Below are 22,827 nucleotides of genomic sequence, written 5' to 3' on the forward strand. Positions count from 1 at the left end.
ACATTTTTGTGCTACCGGGATGAATCGAGTACATGGTTTTGTGAGCTTCTTCCATCAAAAGATCTCTGACTCCTCCTGTCTTAGGTATCCAAATCCGATCTTGGAACACCTTCAGTCCATGACTGTTTACACCGAACACCAACGTTTTGCCCAAACGTTCCTCCTTCCGGTCATTCTTCTCAGAAGCTTCGCTTTGAGCTTTCTTTATACTTTCCAAAATAGTCGAGACAACTTCAATTCTCAATGCTCTTGGCCTTCTCCTTTCAAGATTGACTTTCCGACTGAGAGCATCAGCAACAATATTGGCTTTACCGGGGTGGTAAAGTATCTCACAGTCGTAGTCTTTAAATAATTCCAGCCAGCGTCGTTGCCTCATATTCAATTCTTTCTGACTAAAGAGATATTGGAGACTCTTATGATCAGTGAAAAGTTTGCACTTCGTTCCATAGAGGTAATGCCTCCATATTTTCAGTGCGAAAACTACCGCTGCCAACTCCAAATCATGAGTCGGGTAGTTCTTTTCGTGCTCTTTCAGCTGTCGAGACGCATACGCGATCACCTTATCCCTTTGGGTTAAAACACAACCCAATCCAACCCCAAACGCATCGCTATAAACAACAAAGTCTTCAACTCCATCAGGTAGAGAAAGTATCGGTGCCTCACATAGTTTCTTCTTTAGCTTCTCGAATGCTTCTTTATGCTTATCATTCCAAGCATAAATAACTCCTTTGTGGGTCAAAGCTGTTAATGGACTAGCGATCGAAGAAAAGCCTTGGATAAATCTTCGGTAGTATCCGGCTAATCATAAAAAGCTTCGGATCTCCGTGGGACTTTTCGGTTGTTCCCACTTCATCACAGCTTCGATCTTCGCTGGATCAACCATTATCCCTTCTTGGTTGACCACGTGACCCAAGAATTGGACTTCTCGAATCCAAAAATCACACTTAGAGAACTTTCCATACAACTTCTCCTTCTTCAAGACTTCTAACACTTCTCGCAAGTGTCTGCCATGCTCCTCTTGGCTTTTCGAATAAATCAGAATGTCATCAATGAACACTATCACAGATTTATCAAGGAACGGATTACAAACCCTGTTCATTAAATCCATGAATGCTGCTGGAGCATTGGTCAGTCCAAACGACATAACCAAGAACTCGTAGTGTCCATATCGCGTTCTGAATGCAGTCTTCTCTATATCCTGCTCTCTTACTTTCAGCTGATGATATCCTGACCTTTGGTCAATCTTTGAAAAATAACTTGAACCTTGTAGTTGATCGAATAGGTCATCAATCCTCGGCAACGGATATCTATTCTTTATTGTTGCCTTATTCAGCTCTCGGTAATCAATGCACATCCTCATGCTTCCATCTTTCTTCTTTACGAATAACACCGGAGCTCCCCAGGGTGATGAACTAGGTCTTATGAAACCTTTGTCCAATAACTCCTGAAGTTGCATCATTAGCTCCTTCATCTTCATCGGTGCTAATCGATAAGGTGCTGTTGCAATTGGCGTTGTTCCGGGCAACAAGTCGATACGAAATTCTACTTGTCGATCGGGCGGTAATCCAGGAAGATCTTCGGGAAATACTTCCGGATAATCACACACAACAGGAATATTTTGCATCACCTTCTTTTCCTTCTTAGCGTCGATCATGAATGCTAAGTATGATGTACACCCCTTGGTCAAACATTTTCTGGCTTTCATTAGAGAAATGATTCCAGAATTTACTATGCGTTTATCTCCGTACACCATAAACGATTCCTTCCCAAGCGGATTCACTTTCACTATTTTCTTCTTACATAAAATTTCGGCATCATTGGCGCTAAGCCAATCCATTCCCAAAACGATGTCGAAACCGTTAAGTTCGATAGGCAATAATTCCTCGTGGAACTTATTCTCATTCAAGTCAATTAAGATGTTTTTCAATAGATGGCTAACAGGTACAAACTTGCCACTACCAACTTCGACTAATAAAACATTATCTAGTCTAACAACAGGCAAAGCTAGTCTTCTACCAAATTCATGCGATATAAAGGAGTAGTTGGCTCCAGAATCAAATAAAATTTGGGCAGGCAATTTGTTAAAGAGAAAGGTACCTGAAGCGACATCAGCTTCATCTTTAGCAGCTTCCAGTGTCATCTGGAATGCTCTCGCCTTTGGCTTTGGCAGAATGTTGGGTCTTGCTGCTTCCTTCTTTTTCGGACAATCCCTTGAGATGTGCCCCTCCTCACCACAACCATAACAAACATTCTTGGTGAAGGTGTAGTCATTGGCATAATGTCCTAGCTTTCCACATTTGAAGCATGTGGTTTCCCCGCCACACTTCCCATGATGCTTCTTCTTGCACTTGTCGCACCATTCCGCCTCTACCTTTCCTCCACTTCCTCTCGAACTAGACTTCGGGAATTTACTTTTCTTGCTGGACCCTGAAAATCCATCGATTTTCCTCTTCTCACCAACCTCTGACCTTTCCAGACCTTTTTCCCTGATTTGGGTCTCAACATATCTAGCATCCCAGATGGCGGCTTTCAATGTGGTTGCTTGCTTAACCATTGGACCATAGTCCGTTGGTAGTCCAAGGGCAAACTTGTTGACCTTAGAGAGTTCTGTAGGCACCAAATATGGGATAAACTTCATCTTTTCTGTGAAACTTGCAGCGTATTCAGTAACGCTCAATTTCCCTTTCTTCAGATTCTGAAACTCATTACTGATTTCCAGAAGGTCCTGCTCGGAGCAGTATTGCATTTTTAGTTGTTCCACAAAGTCTTCCCAAGACATTTTGCTTGCTTCTCCCTTGGGCATAGAGTCAGCTAACAGCTTCCACCAACTCAACACGCCAGATTTTAGCAGAGGGATCGCAAGAGCGGTCTTCTGCCTGTTGCTGCATTCGCAACTTTCAAACATAGTCTCCATTTCAGAGACTCAGTCCATAACTTGTACCGACGTCGGGCTTCCGGATAGACATGGTGGTTTGGATGCCATGAAATCCTTATACTTGCACCCACGACCATCATTTCCTCCATACTGGTTATTGCGTCTAACCACTGGTTGTTCGTCTTGACCAATGATTCCACTAAAGTTTTCTCCTTCAGACTGCCCTCCATTCTCCTCGGGCTCTTCCGCTTGAATTGACGGTTCTTCACGATGCTGCCTAAGCAGGCGTCTTGTTTCTTCCATCTGACGATCCAACATCATTTGAATCATCATTTGTACACCAGCCATTGTTATCGGCTCAGGTGCAGCAGCTACAACATGTACTTGTTGATTTACAGGCGGTTGATTCCTGTTTTCATCAGCATTTCCAACTCCGCTTCTTGTTCTCACCATTTTTGATCTACACACCGAATAATTTCACCTTATTACTCCAAACGATTACATGCTAGTTCTAATATCGTATACATACGCTTAGAATCCTAAACACATAAACCTTCAGATCCGGTTGGCAACAAACCGTAGATCCGAACAAACAATATCATATATGGCAACATATAACATTTAGCACATAAAAGCATTTTAGGCAACTTTCCTAAAATAAACTAGTGCTCGTGTCTAAAATTTTATCAGACACACATCTCACAATCTCCACTTAGCATCTTAAGTTTAAGTCTAGAAATCCTACAAATTCCTAGTTCGCTTAAACTAATGCTCTGATACCAACTGTGACATCCCCAAAATCTCGGCCAGAAAAGACCGATTTCATTTATGCTTTTTAAAACATTTTCAGAGTAAATCCGTTTGATTTTAAAAGAGATGCGGAATTTGTTCCCAAAAACAAAACATGATAAAATAGATATTTATCAAAACATTTCATAAAGAAATATGATTTCATTTCATAATCAAAAGTCGGGATGTCATGTTCCAATACAGATCATAAAGCATAAAACGATAACATTACAAGTCGTTCAACAAATATATACATATACAGACTTGTAAACAAAACAACTTGATGATTCGCCCATCTTAAGCTCTTGCGCCACTTCCTGTAATGCAAATAAACTGAGTGGGTCAGGCTTGGGAGCCTGGTGAGCATATAGGGTTTTCAAACCCACAATAATTATATTTAATTACAACAATCAACTATAAACCCGATTACCCATTCCCGTTATCCTCACCTTACGTTCCTAAAAATAGCGTCTATTATAAGGAACTTATTTCAGGATTTTCATCGGGACGTACATTACTACAGAGGGGCTTCCTCAACAATAAGTGCCCTAAAGTCAACCATGTGGGGGATAGAGTACACCGGTGAACACGTCGTTCACAACACCTACATGTAATGAGCCTGCTAGTGTTCCACAGGACAGTCTAGAATAGTCCGTGGTCGTCATCCATACTCTGCTGAATGACTAGAATAACACCAATAACACCGAGGCCTCTCACCTGTTTATTACACACCAATTATCTACCCATGTTCTACCCAACATATTAGTAGATAAAAACATACATTTTTATACATTGTTTAAAAAAAACTGTATAGCATGCTTTAATCAACACATATTCCACATAGCAGATGAGGCATACACACATAACACGTATTTCATAGAGAATATATCAGATCTATGAGATAGAAGAAAGTGAATATACATTCACACATATAACCACAAAATATATACACGTATCACGTATTTTATATTAAATACTTCATAATATTGCGTTGGAAAGAAAATAACTACACACTCACTTGATCAGAAGATGATCGGGCAGCACTACGGCTTGCAGAAGTAGTGTCTCTCCGTAGATCTGGAAGATCTTCACAAAAACCGGGCTCCTCGCGGGCAGGGCTTCGGCTCGGGAATAACGCTCTTCGGGATTCTCGGGGCTTCGGATCTCGCTTCGGGGCTCGGGAATAATACCGGGGTTTCGGGGGTACAAACGGCACGCAAAACGAGGCAAAGGACTAGAGAGAAGGATGGAATTTGTAAAGAGGAAAGAGCTGCCTTCGGATCCCCTTTTATAGGCTAAACCCTCGCACGTACGTGGGGCGTAACTTCGGGGTACGCGGGGCGTACGCCTCGGTTGTCGTCAACGCTTACGTCATCGGTCCTCTTACGTCATCGCATACGACTTCGGAGTACTCGAGTGCCCTTCGCTGTACGCGGGGCGTACTTCGGATAGACCGGCTGACCCCTCTTCGGATAATTTCGGAGTTTTAATTAAAAATAAATATTAAATATTTATTAAACTTCAAAAATTCATATCTCCTTCATACGAACTCCGTTTTCGATGTTCTTTATATCCACACGAAGGTGAGACTACGCTCTACAACTTTCGTTTAGACTCCGTCGGCTAATTTTGACTTTTATTTTTATTAATTATTTTTAGAAGGCCCGGACAGGAAAACTTCGTTATAAAATCATAACTTCTTCGTTCGACGTCCGTTCTCGCCTATCTTTTCATCGTTTCGCTACTAACAACAAGATCTTCGATTCTCATTTAGATTGTTTCGGCTAAAAACCGCTCGATCTCAAATTGAGTATTCGGGCTGCATACTGCTAAGTCGAAACTTAGAAAAATCATAACTTCCTTATACGAAGTCAGATTTGGGCGTTCCTTTTATGCACGCTCTCGGTTTAACGAAATCTACAACTTTCGTTTAGATCGCTAAGGCTAAATATCGCTCTATCTTAAATTCATATTTTACGTCACTTGGGGTCGTGCCGGTTCTGATGCGAAACTTCGACAGGTCATAACTTCTTCGTTATAACTCGGATTTTGGCATTCCTTATATCTCCGGAATCCTTGTTTCAACCACTACAACTTTATGCAAAGATGTCGGACTTATTTTCCCACTTTAATTTTGACGCTTATTTTATTCTTAATTTAATTATATCACATAATTAAGCAAATAAACACATAACTTACATAATTCACAAATTCACAAATAATACATTTTTATTATTTCAAATTGGGGTTACAAAGGTTAACCTAGACTATTACATCGCTAAAAATGGCAAGCCCAGAAACACGGGCGTTACATATACTCTCTTCTAATTCTTTTTTCACAAAACAATAACTATTCCCTAATTAAATACAAGAATTGATATTATTTATTAATAATCATATTAATAATAAATATACAAAATGTGTCAACTTGATAACGGTGTGACCCTATAGGATCATATATTATTAGCAATATTACTCCATAATGATTCTTAGTCATATAGATTCAACAATCTCCCACTTGCACAAGATTCATTATAGATTGACATAGACAGTAGTTGACGTCTAGCAACAAGCTACTGTCCCTAACAACATATGAAGGGTACCATCTCATCAATAGCCAATTCCAGGAGCTCTAAGCTACAAATGTTACTAAAGGTGTGGTATCAATTATTCCTTTTTCTCAGACATCATGATGAACATGAGATATAGATCACGATCAATCTCATTTAATGTTCAACTTTGAGTAAGGCCTTAGATGTCTAACTCTCAATGAATAATAGGGACAAATCCCATATTGACTACATACGTCAATCAACGTAGTTCATGTCATACCCAACGATGACCCTTATGACTGCCTTTTACGGAACAACGTTAAACTGTAACGCCCGTAGACCCGGGCTAGTCAATTTAGAGGTAATAGGGGTCGAAAATGACTTTTTGACAAAAGATTATTCAGAATAAATAATCTCAACCAAGTTATAGTATATGTTACAAGGGTTCCGTACATATAAAGAACGCCAGAATCCGAGTTATAACGAAGAAGTTATGACCCATCGAAGTTTCGCGACAGAATCGATACGGTAACAGGAAGCGTAAATAGTGAATTTACGATGGAGCGATATTCAACCTTAGCGATCTAAACGAAAGTCGTAGAATTCGTTAAACCGAGAGCGTCCATAAAAAGCCTAAATCTGAGTTTGTATGAGGAAGTTATGATTTTTTGAAGTTTCGTCTTAGCAGTGTACAGCCCAAAATCCGAATATTAGAACGAGCGGTTTTTAGCCGACAAAAGCTAAACGAGAATCGAAGATCTCGTTAAAAGTAGCGTAACGATAAAAAGATGGACGAAAATGGACGTCGGATGGAGAAGTTATGAAATTTTAACGGACCAATCATGTCCCGGCCTGTTAAAAATATAACGTTTAAAATAAAGTCAAAATTAGCCGACGGAGTCTAAACGAAAGTTGTAGAGTACGCTCCCGCCTACGCGTGGATATAAAAAACGCCGAAAACGGAGCTCGTATGAGGAAGATACGAATTTTTGAAGTTGGAACTCGAAATTGCGAAGCTGGGCGAGGATGATGATGTGACTGAATCACAGCCGTCCAATGTTGATCACAAGGCTCGCTTCGGATCATGACACCTGGCCTTCGGTATGCCCAGCGTCCGAGCTCGGGTACGCGCCATGTACATCTGCCCTCTGCGGTTCCGAGACGTCCACGATGACCCACCCCCTTCGTGACATGTGTTGTACGACTGAGGTTACGCCCCGCGTCCGAGGAACTGTACGCCCAACATACGTCCGAGGACCAGCCTATAAAAGGGCTGCGAGGGCTGCCATACTTTTTCACAAATTCACCCCAACTTTCTCTCTCTACTTTCTCTCACTACCCCCTAACCCCCTCCTAAGCCTAGGTAAGCCCCCTAGCACCCGAAGGAAGCCCCGAGGCTCCCGGAGTCCCGAGAAAAAGGGTCTTTCGGTTTCGAAACGCTGCTCCGAGCAAAGCCCGGTTTTCTTTAAAATCCGCTGTAAGTGAGCTACGCTTACACAAATTTTAATATAGCTTTCGAATAATTATAGTAATGTTATTAGGTCCTTAAAATAATTATTTGGGCTATTATTATGAATTATATAAGTATCGTTTAACGCTTATATAATAGTAATAATAGTCAGACTATTAGTTAGTCGCGGTTATCGTTAGACTAAACCCTAGTAGTATTGATACTAGGTTTTATCGAAGGAAAATTGTTTTGAGAGTATCGAAGCACTGTCCGAGTGCTGAGTCACCACCGTATCAGTTGAGTGCATAGTCCCTTTCATCCTACACATAGATATGAAGTATTTTAATATAAATTACGTGCTATGTGTGCATATTGTCTGAATACTTGTTGTCTATGCTGGTGAAAGTTTTTTTATACATGTTTTGAATGATGTAAACTGTATAAAGTATTTTATATCTATAAAATATGTTGGGTAAAACATGGATAGGTGAATGGCGAGGGATAAAAGCTTAAATAGAGGAACATTAGTAGTATGGACCTAGTGCCCTATAGGTAAACATTGGCAACAATGGACCTAGTACCCTATAGATGAGCACTGGCAGCTGCGCCACAACCCATAGATGTTTTAGATCTATGGTAAACATCCTAGAAGATGCGCTCTAAGGACAGTATCGGTAGTTGCGCCTAATAGGGAATCTTATGACCATGACAGTAGCGTTTAAAGGTCAAAACCGGCAGACGCGCCTCGTAGAAAATGTCACAATTCTGGCAGTTGCGCCTAAGTGATAATATTAGCAGCTGCGCTTGACCACTGTGTCACTAGCAACGATGGACTTCATGTCGTTTCCTTAGGATAATTCTTAGGAATGAATAAACAAGGATTAGCTGATTTTTAGGGTAAATCCTTAAGAAGATTATGGGGATGGGTGATTGGGTTGATTGTTTGATGTTTAAACATAATAATTATATTATCGTGGGTTGAAAACCCTATGTACTCACCAGGTTTCCCAACCTGACCCACTCATTTTATTTGTATCACAGGTGTCGATACAAAGCTACTTTGCACTGAGAGATTTAAAAGAGATGTAGATCACTCGTGTCAATAAATGTAAGTTTTGTTTATGCTTATGTTTCTGTATTGACGATGACATCCCAAATGTTTTAAAATGAATAAGAATCTTTTCTTCGGAAATTCTTTGATAACGTATTTATCATGTTTTACTGGGAACAAATTCCGCAACATTTTTATTAAAAGAGGTACTCTGATTTTTATAAAGCGTAAACAAAATCGGTCTTTTCTGGCCGTGAAAATGGGGATGTCACATAAACCATGTCAAAGTACAATAATCCCTACACTTCAAGTCCCAAATATGTATCTTAGGCCTAAGAATACAAAGATACAACCTTCATCAAAACATCACTCTCAACTGCAATCCATAAAGTGATTTTGATGTGGGTCAAGTCCAATACTTATTCTTCTAATCAAGTTTCTATGAAGTTGGTAGCAACTCTTGCTATTCTCATCTCTATGAAAATCCATCAATCCATTTATATTAGTCTTACCTCATAGATGCTCCCACAACTATGGAGGACTATAGATGTTTAAAATAACATATATATTCAAGGATTTAAACATGCTAATATAAAACACAACAATTATTCAAAGAAAGACTCATATCCGGTATATCAAATCATTACAATATATGTTGCTTATACTGTTCCAATATCCAAATACTAAATTTCAATCAAATACATCTACTAATGTCAACAAGGCCCTATAACACCAGCTTAACTTTCATGCTTTAGCTAATGAAGGAGCTTTGTCAAGTAGATTTGTCAAACTTGATTTGTATAAACATTACGAATACAAACATATTCAATTTTATATATAAATTATATATAAAGAAAACTATTGAGAATGTATTAGATGCTTAAATATGAATTAGATACCAATACTTGTGTAATGGGATTACTCATAGTCATAATGAACTATACATTAAGCATCTTTTTTATGTGATTCTCCAAACCACAATGTACTCTAACTCTGATGTGTATCTGTAATTAAAATCTTCATGGAAACACTATCTATGTAACTTTCTCTTCATTCATAATGAGGACACGCCCGATTGTGACTGAGAGTCATCTCAATCTATTTGAAAATTTAGCACATGTGTAACGAATTTAAACATAGTTTTCTTTCAAATACTCTGTATATTAGGAATATTTCTCTAGTTCTCTCAAGTACTTTAGAATGTTCCAATAAGTCACACAATGACTTGCTCTCGAATTATATTGGCATCATTTGACATTCCCTAAGCATACAACTTATTTGACCTTTATGCACAATCATGATATATATGATTAATCCAATTGCAACAACATATGGAATACAATCATATTATCTAGTTCAAAACATTGTACTAGGATTTGGAGGAGTGCTCAAAATCGTGTCATGTAGTATTTGAAAAGATAGCTCTCCTAGAGTCCTTTATCTTAAGCTCTTTAATATCATTGACAATCAATGCGATTTTACTTAATCATTTAAGTTTCCATGATCTATCTATATAGATTCTTATTCCATGAATTATTATGTCAACTACATATAAGGCTAGGAATATTACTGCGCTCCCACTGGATTTGTAGAAAACACTAGAATCATCTTGATTTATAATCAAATAACCTTACGTAATTATTTTATAAGAAAGAAGATTCTTACTTTGAGATGTTAGCTTAAATCTGAGAAGATTTTCATTCATGTATGTTTTCTCATTTAAAAATGCACTTACTCTTTATAGTCAAACTATATCTAGGAAGATTAATCAATCCCATACTTGATAATCATACATGAGCGCATCTCTATGTGTTTTATTAGTTTCTGATCAACTATTGAGCAGATTCAACAACAGTTGAAACTTGTTAATTCCAAACTATGATGCATTTATCTTATGGATATTTAGCTCTTAAAGTTTCAAATTTATCCCACTTAGAAAAATAACTTTCTAAGTACTTGTCTTCTAGAATTACAATTAGTAGGATTAGCAAAAACTTCATCCTAAACAATCATTTAGGATAGTCTACATAAATACAATTACTAGATGCTAAAGTGGGTAAGCTTATTGTCTAACATGAGCTTAATGACTCAATGCCTTTTAGATAAGGATAAACCATTACATCCTTAGTCTAATGAAAGTATTTAATCCACTTGTTTGGTTGGAAAAATATATATTTGTTGCAGTGAGCATAATTTCCAAAAAAGTTATAAAGTAAATAGTTCTTTTACAAGGTCTGTGTTTTATCCTTTTCAAAAACTTGTACTATCGACATTCAACTTATGGCCAGGTGACCCTATCCCACTAGAGAATTCGAAGGCTACCTCGAACATCAAAAGATAGATCCAAGTGACTATGTGATCCTATGCTACAAAAACCATACTAATGACGAGTGAGTGATTTTGCCGGAGTGCGAACCATGATTCAAGCCATGATGGCTGAACAAAAGGATGAAATGAGACAATTGTTGTTGAACAACAGGAGTGAACCCTCAATACTAGTTGAACAGCCTGAGTTGAATGAGGGACAGTCAGAAGAAAGGAGCTATAGTGGGACCATTGGTCAAGCCAACCCACCAATAGTTCGCCGAAACAATCAGGATGGAGGCAATGATGGACGTGGATGCAAGTACAAGGATTTCATGGCATCCAAACCACCATGTCTTTCTGGGAGCCCGACACCGGTGCAAGTAATGGACTAGATCTCCGAGATGGAGACAATGTTTGAAAGTTGCGAGTGTAGCAACAGACAGAAGACCGCTCTTGCAATCCCTCTGTTAAAATCTGGAGTACTGAGCTGGTGGAAGTTACTAGCCGGTTCAATGCCCAAGGGGGAAGCTAGCAAGATGTCTTGGGAAGAGTTCGTGGTGCAAATGAAAATGCAATACTGCTCTGAGCATGATCTTCTGGAAATCAACAATGAGTTCCAGAATCTAAAGAAGGGAAAATTGAGCGTCACTGAATACGCTACAAGCTTTACGGAGAAGATGAAGCTTATTCCATACCTAATTCCAACTGAACTTTCCAAGGTCAACAAGTTTGCCAATGGATTACCAGCGGACTTTGTTCTGATAGTCAAGCAATCAACCACTCTGAAAGCCGCCATCTGGGCAGCCAAGAATGTTGAGACCCAAATAAGGGAAAAGGGTCTAGAAATAGTTGAAGTTGGAGGGAAAAGGAAACACGAGGGATCTTCAATGATCGACAAAGAAACCAAACTCTCGAAATCAGGAGGAAAAGATGAAACCAAGTGGTGTGAAAAGTGCAAGAAGAAGCACTTCGGAAGATGCGATGGAGAAGTGACCTGCTATAAGTGTGGTAGGACCGGTCACTATTCCAGAGATTGTACGTTCGACAATAGGAAGTGTTACGAATGTGGAGATGGTGGTCATATTTCGAAGAACTGCCCAAAGAAGGACAAAGCTGCAAAGAAAAACGTACCGCCACAGCCAAGGGCATTCCACATGATCCTCGACGAAGCGAATCAAGGATGAGGATTTTATATCCAAGGATCAAGTTATGAAGTAGCAGTGCGAATAGTAACTTACGATGTAGCCTATTAGAGGCATAGTATAAGGTGAACTTGAACTTCTGTGTAATAGTTTCAAGAAATAATATAAACCCTGGTTTTGTTATCTGATGTGTTAAATGATTATATGATTTATGTATAGTGACTTGGTTAACTGCAAGACAATACTTGGGATGAGTATGAGTAGGTGTGAATGGTAGTAGAGATCTATACTATCGGAAGCACAGGACTCGCACTTGGATCAGGGAAAGTCGCAAGGTTACCAAGAAGCTAGAAATTGTTTCCGTTTTATTCAAGCATGTCATTACAATTGTTTCAGTAATGACTAGTAAGATGGTTGTTATTCCAACCCTAGTGGTCATATCAGTTGAGTCCGACTACGATGAGAAGTCATCGGGACACGACCCATCGGTCTATTACAATAGATAAAGGAATGTATTTATCCCAGGAAGAAGAAAGAGTCCACAATAAGGATTTATTTTGTAACTTGAAGGTTACGATTGAAAGTCCAAAATAGTATGAAGAGCAGATGAAAGATTGAGCATCACGGTTATTACTTAGGATGAAGAGATAACGTATGGAGTCAGTATATGAATCCTAATTCGTTGATGATTCTGGGACGTAATCATCCTAAGGGGGAGATCATTGTAACGCCTGTAGATTAGGGCTAGTCAATTTGGGGACGATAAGCATCAAAAATGACTTTTTGATGGAAGATTATTTTGAAGGAATAATATTAACTAAGTTGTAGTATATGTTACAAGGACTGCATACATATAAAGAACGCTGAAATCCGAGTTATAACGAAGAAGTTATGACCTGTCGAAGTTTCGCGACAGAACCGATACGACACTGAATGACGTAAAATACAAAATTAAGATAGAGCGATATTTAGCCCTGGTTATATAAAAGAATGTCGTGGAGTTTGTTAAACCAAGAGCGTGCATAAAAAGATCGTCAAAATCTGACTTCGTATGAGGAAGTTATGATTTTCTGAAGTTTTGACTTAGCAGTATGCAGCCTGAATTCTCGATTTGAGACCGAACGGTTTTTAGCCGAAACAATCTAAACGAGAATCGAAGATCTCGTTAATTGTAGTGAAACGAGAAAAAGATAGGCGAAAATGGACGTCGGATGAAGAAGTTATGAATTTATAACGGAGTTTTGCTGTCCCGGCCTACTAAAATAATATAATAAAAATAAATTCAAAATTAGTCGACGGAGTCTAAACGAAAGTTTTAGAGCGTAGTCTCGCCTACGCATGGATATAAAGAACGTTGAAAACGGAGTTCGTATGAGGAAAGATATGAATTTTTAAAGTTTATTAAATATTTTCGATATTTAATTTAAATATAAAATAACCGATATTATCCAAGGGGGGAGTTAGCGAGCTGATCCAAGTTACGCCCAACGTACCCTTAAATTATGCCCAGCGTAATTCGAAGTTCCAGCCCCTATAAAAGGATGTCAAGGGCAACCGAGTTCTTTGCTCATTTCTTCCCTTTCTCTTGCGTTTTTGCATCGTTTTTCGTGCAAGAATTATCCCGAAGCCCCGGCATCATTCCGAAGCCCCGAAGATCCCGAGAAGTGCGATTTCCAAGCCGAAGCTCTGCCCGCGAGAAGCCAATTTTTGTGAAGATCTTCCAGATCTACCAAAAAATACTACTTTTACAAGCCGTAATGCTGTCCGATCATCTTCTGATCAAGTGAGTGTGTGGTTACTCTCTTCTAAACACATAAATATAAAGTATTAGCTATGAAATACGTGTTATGTGTTATATATTATTTGTCTATCTGAGATGGACTTGGAATTGATGTTTTTATATGGGTGTTAAATGATTTAAACTATATATGTAATTTATATCTACAAATATGTTGGGTAGAACATGGGTAAATGAAATAGTTGATGTATGTTGAAAAAATGTGATAAGAGATAGGTGAGGATATAATGGTGATGATAATTAGGTGATGATAGATAGGTGACGAATTACGAGTCCAGGCGATGTTGTGGCTACGTATTCATGCGATGATAGTCTACCCCTTATTATGAATTACGAGTCCAGACGATATTGTGGCTGCGTATTCATGCGATGATAGTCTGACCCTTATTATGATTTACGAGTCCGGGCGATGTTGTGGCTGTGTAATCATGCGATGATACCCTAACCCTTACTAGTCACATATTGAGGGAATGATCCCATAATTAGTATTGTCTATATGACGCAGGCGATGATCCTTAGGAAAAGTTCTTAGGAACAAACATATAAGGAAATAAGATGTAAGGAGATGAGAGGTAAACATGATATAGGAGATGTCCCTTAGGATAATATCTTTTGGGAAGATTAAACAAAGATAATGGGGATGGGTAATTGGGTTGATTGTTTGATGATTAAATATAATAATTATATTATTGTGGGTTGAAAACCCTATACGCTCACCAGGCTCCCAAGCTTGACCCACTCAGTTTCTTTGCATTACAGGTAATGGCACAAGAGTATAAGTTGGTGGAATTGACGAGAGATTTTGTATTATAGATCAGTAGTCATAAATAACTGTTGTAAGGTCTATTTTATATTGTTTATGCTTTTGGTCTGTATCAGAACATGACATATCGAGGTTTTATTATTTAAGGAAAATACATTTTCTTTAACAAATGCTTTTGATAAATTCTTATCATATTTTATTTTGGGAACAAATTCCGCAACTCTTTTAATCAAAAGATTACTCTGATTTTATAAAACAAAGCATAAACAAATCGGTCTTTTCTGGCCGTGAAATTGGGGATGTCACAAATAGATAGAGACACGTGTGAATCATCTTCCCATATAAATAGGATTCACATATATCAAATGAATCAAGCTCATTTGCCTTAAAAAATTTCATCATTTTGAAGTTGGTATATGTGTTTCATATTTATATAGTTATGATGATAATGAAACAAATAATGTTCAATCAAAATATCATTTGATTATTTAGGTGTTATGATCAGAACTATCAATTTAATGAAAGATTATAGATTTACTTCATAAATGACATTATGAGAAAATATTCTTTAACACATAATACATCGTTTCAAAACATGAATGTGAACATTCATTAAATGATAAGTAAATCTAGATTTATTCATAAATTAGAACTGTTACATGTCCCTATAAGAATAGGTACGAAACATCTATGGTTTAAATAAAAACTATAACAACACTTGTTATATCTTCATCACAAAATATCATCTGTTTGTAATCAGTTGATTCTTTCTTCCAATCATCAGCACATAATATCAATTATTAGTGTCACCTGAAGTATAACATACTCAAGTGAATCATGGAAAAATAAAGAGTTCTATCATATAGATATATGAAGTCTTGTCCAAGTCAGACTTCTTTAGCTCGATGAGATTAGAGGAGCAATTCCTCTTTTAGTGTCCAGTTTCCTCCACTACACTAATAATTTGGTCCTTTCTTGATTTATGGGTTTATGTTGTATCTCCCTTAACTGAACTATAAGTCTATTTGAGTACACAACCTCTTAGACTTCCTTTATTCAAGTCTTGAACAGATTTGAAGCAATTTCTAGTGTTTTGATTGAATATTTGCTTTACTTGATGAGACATCTGATATGTTTCATAATTATCCAAGACTTTCTACAAGTCAATGTTAATTACTCTAGTATGATGTGAGACACATCAACATCATCACAATAATACTTCCATTAAAGTATTATGATCAGACAGACTGGCTTGCACAGGTTATTCATGTATGAAATATTTTAGTATATATAATTTCTATTTATCCTTAAGGTAGAACCTTAGGATATTATACCGATTATAGAAATTATAATCATCAAATGTTACTGTCTCTTGAAATTCATCAAGAGAGGGATTTTGCAGGGCGTAAGAGTATTAACAGTTATTAATAGAATTTAAAAAAGTTTCATTTAGTATTTTCAATATTTAGTCTTTAAAAATTAATACCTTTTATTGTTTCCTAAAACATTAATTTATTAAAGTCTAGGATCCAAGTTACGAAACAAGTAAATGGTTAGGTGACCTTTATCCCATAACTTAATCAAACTCGATAGGTAGCGATTACCAATTGCACACAATATGTAACTCCCAGATTATGGGATCCTAAACAACTATTGTTTAACTTGCCATGTTTATCTCATCTATGCCTCAGACCTCTCACGATTAGGTGACCTTTATCACACAAGATTCCGATCAAGTCATCCTACTTGAAACAACTTGTAGTATTGTAACTAACCGGTGACACGGTGACCCTTTAGAAAACAAAAACTACAAAAATACCCTGAACATCATAATCCAATCCTAATGACCAGGTAGCCACCCTGTGACACTAAGACCATAAAAATGAAAACAAATGTTCTTCAAAAGGATGGCAATGATTTATATTTTTAGAAAATGTTTTATATATGTTTTAACACTTATAGTTTATAAAAACATGGTCTCGTGAATATTGCATGCATCCTACAATTCATGTACCATTTTGTAAAATCCATATCACTTGTTATGAGGTTCTTTAGGTGCCAAATAAAAGTTCATTTTATTTTCCATTAGCCGCGATCAATTATAAAGTAAAATCCGGTATTTTAAAGTTTAGTCGTAGATCAGTTTTAAGAATCGGTAATACTCTTAATAAAATTTCATTTTATATTTAAGACTCGAAGTTTAGGATGAGTTATAAAATCACTATTTTAAATCTCAATTTTAACAATCAAAATCTTATGACTTCATGAATTTGTAAAATAATTTCATTTTATTTTATAAACTCGATTTTATGCATCTTATGATAAAAGTTATATTTTAATAAACCAAAATTTGGATGATTATACTTATGTTTTAAATCTTATTTAGCATGCATAATACATAATATTAACATGTCGCGTTATGTTTAAAACACTAATATCATATATTAAGTTTTGAAGCAAAAAAAAATCACTAATTTTATTATTTGCTTTTATAACGTTATACACCGATTTTAGTCATTTTAATAAAACTCTTATTTATTATAAAGACATGGAGTTTATATAATGTTTAAACACTTTTTAAACCATTTCAAATATTTTAAAGTTGGTTATTTATAAGTTTTACAATAAAACTATTTTTTAACAAAAAGTCGATTTTTAATCAATAACTGGTAAAATGTTTTTATAAATATTCATTTATAAACCTCTCATGTTATCTTTTAAATATTTTTTATTCAAACTCCAAGTGATATTGTCTTATGTTAAAATGTTGTTTGACATGTGAACTCATTTTCATACACAAAACATAATGTACAATAACATAAAAATATTTATCACATGCATGCATTATAATGTGTATAAACCAAGTCATGTCCGCTAATAATTTTTGTAAGCCATCAAAAGAATTATTAAGTCTTTCCTAAAGGACTTAATTGACACTTCAAAATGTCTTCAAACTCCTACTTGTCAAGTCAATTCTTGCTTGCAAAAGGACTTCAAATCTTCGTGTTGTGAAAGTTGCAACATTTAAACCATCAAGACTATAATTAAGCCCAAAAACAAAAGCAGAAGCTTATGGTTGGGATTATGATCTTAAATGATTAAGTCATCTTCAAGGACGTCATTTTATCATCTTGTCACATTTAAAAAGAAATAACTAGTCTAACTAATTTATTACAACAAATCAACAAATAAAAATTTACATATTTATCTATTACATCTTATGAATAAATAAATATCAACCAAACACAACACAAAGGTCCAAATGGCTTGTGTATACACAACAACATATCAAATATTATAACAAACAACTTTTTGTTTTTCTAAGACAACTTTTATATAACCAAAATGCATGAAAAATGATTATATATAAAAATAAACAATTTTAACCAAGAAGTTGCCAAAGAAAACAAATATGAATTTTTCTTAACCAAAAGAAATTCATACATAAAAAAGTCATTTTAACATATACAAGATGACTCTGATACCACTAATGGGTTTTGATACAAAATATAAAATTGTTTTTCAAAAAAAAACGGCAACGGAAGACTTTAAAAATAACAAGTTTATTTTTAGTTGATAACAAAAACCAAACAATCATGGATCTATTTATAGATGTTGGAATGAAATAAAAAAAAAAACACAACCAAAGAGAATTTAAAATGACAACCTTTAAAGCCTTTGAACCCACTTGGTTTTGGAGTGTTGATGAAGATAGCAAAAATCAAAGAATATGATTTCTCTACAAGTATCCACCATCAAAACTGTAACATCCCAATTTTCAAGGCAAAAAATTTCATTTTTAAATAAGTTATTACATAAAACCATCAGTGTAAAAACATTCATAATAATATCTCGTGTCAAACCAAAGTGTCAGTAATCAAAACATATTATCATAAAACCATATCAGAGTGTAATCCCAAAGATTTCATGTGCAGAAAACATAATGTGATGCGCTGCGATCAAACCGGCTCCTTTCCTTCAAAAACGAAGTTCCTGAAACCAAAACTGAAAACTGTAAGCATAAAGCTTAGTGAGTTCCCCCATCATACCACATACCATACAATCACATAGCATACATACTTCCGGGCAATTCTGGGGTGCCCGTCCTAACCGATACGATCATTCTGGGGTGCCGACCTACCCGGTACGACCATTCTGGGGTGCCGACCTACCCGTGTCAAGCCATTTTGGGGTGCTGACGTACCCATGTCAAGCCATTCTGGGGTGCTGACCTACCCGTCGGTCCTAACAACCGACCCTTGGGGACTATTCCACCCCCTACTGCTACTATCAAATATATCATAACATAAACATACTATCAGACATATCTGGGGTGTTCGAACTACCCTTCAGCCCTAACAACCGAACTTGGGGACTATTCCCCTCGTACTACCACTATCACATATAGCATATCATGCCAGCATATAAACATATCATCACATACTGTCAGACATATCTGGGGTGTCTGACCTACCCTTCGGTCCTAACAATCGAACTCTACTACTATCACATATAACATATCATGCCAGCATATAACATATCAGGTAGTAGCAAACCTAGATGATATCACAAAGACAATCATCTAACATACAACTCCTACTGGTGGGCTGGCATTGTGGCCGTAGACCTACCGCTACTGGAAGGTAACTCACCTCACACTGCTGAAGTCCCGTAGACACAATCCCATATTGCTGAAGTCCTGCAGACTCAATCCCAGCTGCTGGCTGATAGATTCCCGAACTGTTAACATCAAACATCACCCAATTAATAATTGGGTTCCACTACATAACCATAAGTACATTCTTTGGGTAATTACCACATTACCCCTAGCTTGGCTTATTCAAGCCCAAGGGCCAATCCATAGGCCCAAAGTCAATTAGGAATCAAAGCCCAACACATGGCCTAATTTTCTAAATTGGGTCCAGGCCTATACATGGTCTTATTTAAAGGCCCAACCAAAAAGTCCAGTCCAACATTTGGTATTCTAATGGCCCAATAACTCATAATCATGAAGTCCTAAACTATGGCCCATCTATGAACCAATTTTCCAAATTAGGCCCAACTCCTCATATGGGCCTTACCACAAAGCCCATTAATTTATTTTAGTCCATTTGCTTGACTTTGGATGACCCATTAATAACCCGATCATCAAGGCCCAATAAAGAGGCCCAATAATAAACTCAAATGAGATTAGGGTTTCACATAAAATGACAATTAGGGTTAGGTTTCCTACTTAACCTAATAAAGACTTAATCCTCTAAGGACTTAATCCATTAAGTCCAATATCGCTTAGATTAATCTTGTCAATGCTTATTATTTAATATTTCAAGTTATTAATAATTCCCGTGTGTGTGTCCCAATTAATTCTCAAAATTAGGGTTTCATTGCATTAGGGTTTTCCAAACCCTAATAAAGGTTTCCAACCCACGTTAGTACATTAGGCCCAATATCTAAGTCATTAGATCCATTAGAGTTCACTAAGCCCATTAGACAAATCTTTGGGCTTTAATGTCAATTACGACTTTACTGGGCCCATTAGGGCTTACAAGGCCCATTAGGGTTTTAGTCCCTTGTCCAAACATCCCAAATAATTCACAACACAACTAAGCACACCGCCACCCGACACGGCGGTAGGAGGCGGCAGCCACCACCCTACGGTGGTGGTTTGAGTTCCATTTCGTTATTCCAATTTTTATAATTACAATGAACTCACGAAATAACACACACACTATACTAAAACAACACACACCCGCAACCACCCTTGTGGTGGTCAGTGGTGGTACACGGTGGTGGTGGTCTTTTCTTGGTTTTCCGACTAGATGAAACACACACAACACATACTAATCACCAACAGCCGGCTAAAACTAACACACACACGCAAAGCACACACCCTCACGTTAACAGCGGTGGAGAACGACGACACAACGGCGGCTGAAACAAATTGAAACGACGACCAAAGGCTATTTCCAGCGGCAACAGTAGCAGTTAGCGGCGGTGGTAACCACACCATCCTCGGAGACAACGCCACGGCAGGAGAATAGGGACGAGAGAAGGAAGACGGTGGCGATTACGGGACGTGCTCGACTAGCCTTCCTACGACCCCACTAAGGTTCAAGGCTCGCCTCCGTCGGACATGAGAGGGAGCGACCCAACCACAAAATCATTCTCGATCTCAACGACTGGGTAGTGGACACTTCGTCCTCATCGGCAACTAGATAACACGACGGTTCCTCGGTGGTTTCTGGCATAAACAGCGGTAGCGGCGTCTGCTGGAACAACGAGCTTGTCGGTCTTACCTGACCGGGACAATGAAGGAAACGACAGCTGGGAAACGGCATGCTTGCCGGAATCGGTGATGCCATCGGCGACTGAGGAGGGATTCTATGATAGGGGCGGCTACCGGAAGTGAAGAAGGAGGTGGCGGCCGGTGGGAGACATAAGGGGGGTGACGACTGGAAGGTTCATTTAGGGATAGGGTTTAAAGCGGGAGGGGTGACAGATTATATACCCCGATCCCCAAACTTGCTCCCATAATGCCGAATCTAGCCCCTTCATCCAGAAATCATCTCAAAATAAATCCCACATTTACCTTTTAAACCCCAGCATTAAAAATCAATTGCAACCTAGGTATAAAACTTACCAAACAACCCCTTATCCTCCAAAATCTCTTCAATGAAGTCCCAATAATTACCATTTAGTCCCTGCCTCCCATAATACTTATAAATTAAATCCGGATTTTACACTTTTAACCACCAACTTCTAAACTTGTGACAGTTAGCTCCTCGAGACCATCCTTTGATATATAATTATTTATTTTAGGGCTACCATTTGTTCATTAATTTATTTATTTATCTAATAAATAAACAGGGTGTTACAACTCTCCCCCACTTAAATTAGATTTCATCCTCGAAATCATTCCTTACCATTCCTTACTTGCCTAACCACTCTAGTAGCATGGTCACCAACCTGGGCACGCCCTAGCCTTCCCAGGGTAGCCATGACCAATCTTCATAAAGCCCTAAAATCCGCAGGTGACGAATTCCTTGCAACAAGACCACATGTACTCTGTCCGAAATCTGCTGTCTCGAGATGGTCTGAATCCCTGAAAGACCACTCATACTAAATCATTATCGTTGAATCTAACATGTTTATCCCTCAACTAGCTACTCAACTATTGATAGCTTGAGGTTCCCACTGAAAATCAGGACCACAAGCCTAATTACCTTTGTAGGTCACTTATACTCGGCTAAGGCTCAAATAACCCCGATGTGAGTGACTTGCCACTTTCCCAATCAACTAGCTATTTCGTACGTATTTACAACCTGAAACGCAAATACTAACACTGCTCAAACGTAGAAAATGCCCGAACACTGAACTGCCTGAAGCAGTATGCTGCTACATAGTTGCTTCCCAAAACACTTACGAGAATCCCTACACTTCTATTAACTCTCTATTGCCTTAAAACTTCTTGAACAAAAACCTAAAATTCATAAAGGACCGAGCTGCCAAATTACGATTATACCCTTGGGCTCCAAAACACATTTGAGCACTTGGACCACTTAGTCTATAAAACCCACATCCAAAAACGGCCAAATCCCTTCTCTCCCATGGCCCTAAGCCTTAGGATAACCAATGATCGGGCCACAACCTCGAATAATGAAACGATTCACAACCGAGGGTTACATAACTAAAACTATATTTTCTACTCTTTCAGATGTCTACTCCAACTGATGCTTCTAGTTCCCCCTCTTAGAACAACAACTTCTTTCTGTTGAACATCTACTCAAAGGTGCAATTGGATGATACCAACTACAATGATTGGATACGCAACATCAAAATGACTCTTCTCTTCGAGGACAAGAAATACGTCCTTGAAAAACCTTTAGATGAGATCGACGAAACGAAGGTCACTCCTGGAGAAATGGTCGCCTACAGAAAACACTATAATGATGCCAAAAAAGTTGTGTGCATCATGGTGCCGACAATGGCTCCAGAATTGTAAAGGCACTATGAGGATTACTGCCGGTACGAGATGAACAAGGACTTTTGGAGAAATACCATAAACGAGCTCATTAAGAAAAGCACGAGGTGGTAAAGTCC

Source organism: Lactuca serriola, chromosome 1 (assembly GCF_051521515.1).
Source record: "Lactuca serriola cultivar US96UC23 chromosome 1, Lser_US96UC23_V15, whole genome shotgun sequence".
Taxonomy (NCBI): Eukaryota; Viridiplantae; Streptophyta; class Magnoliopsida; order Asterales; family Asteraceae; genus Lactuca; species Lactuca serriola.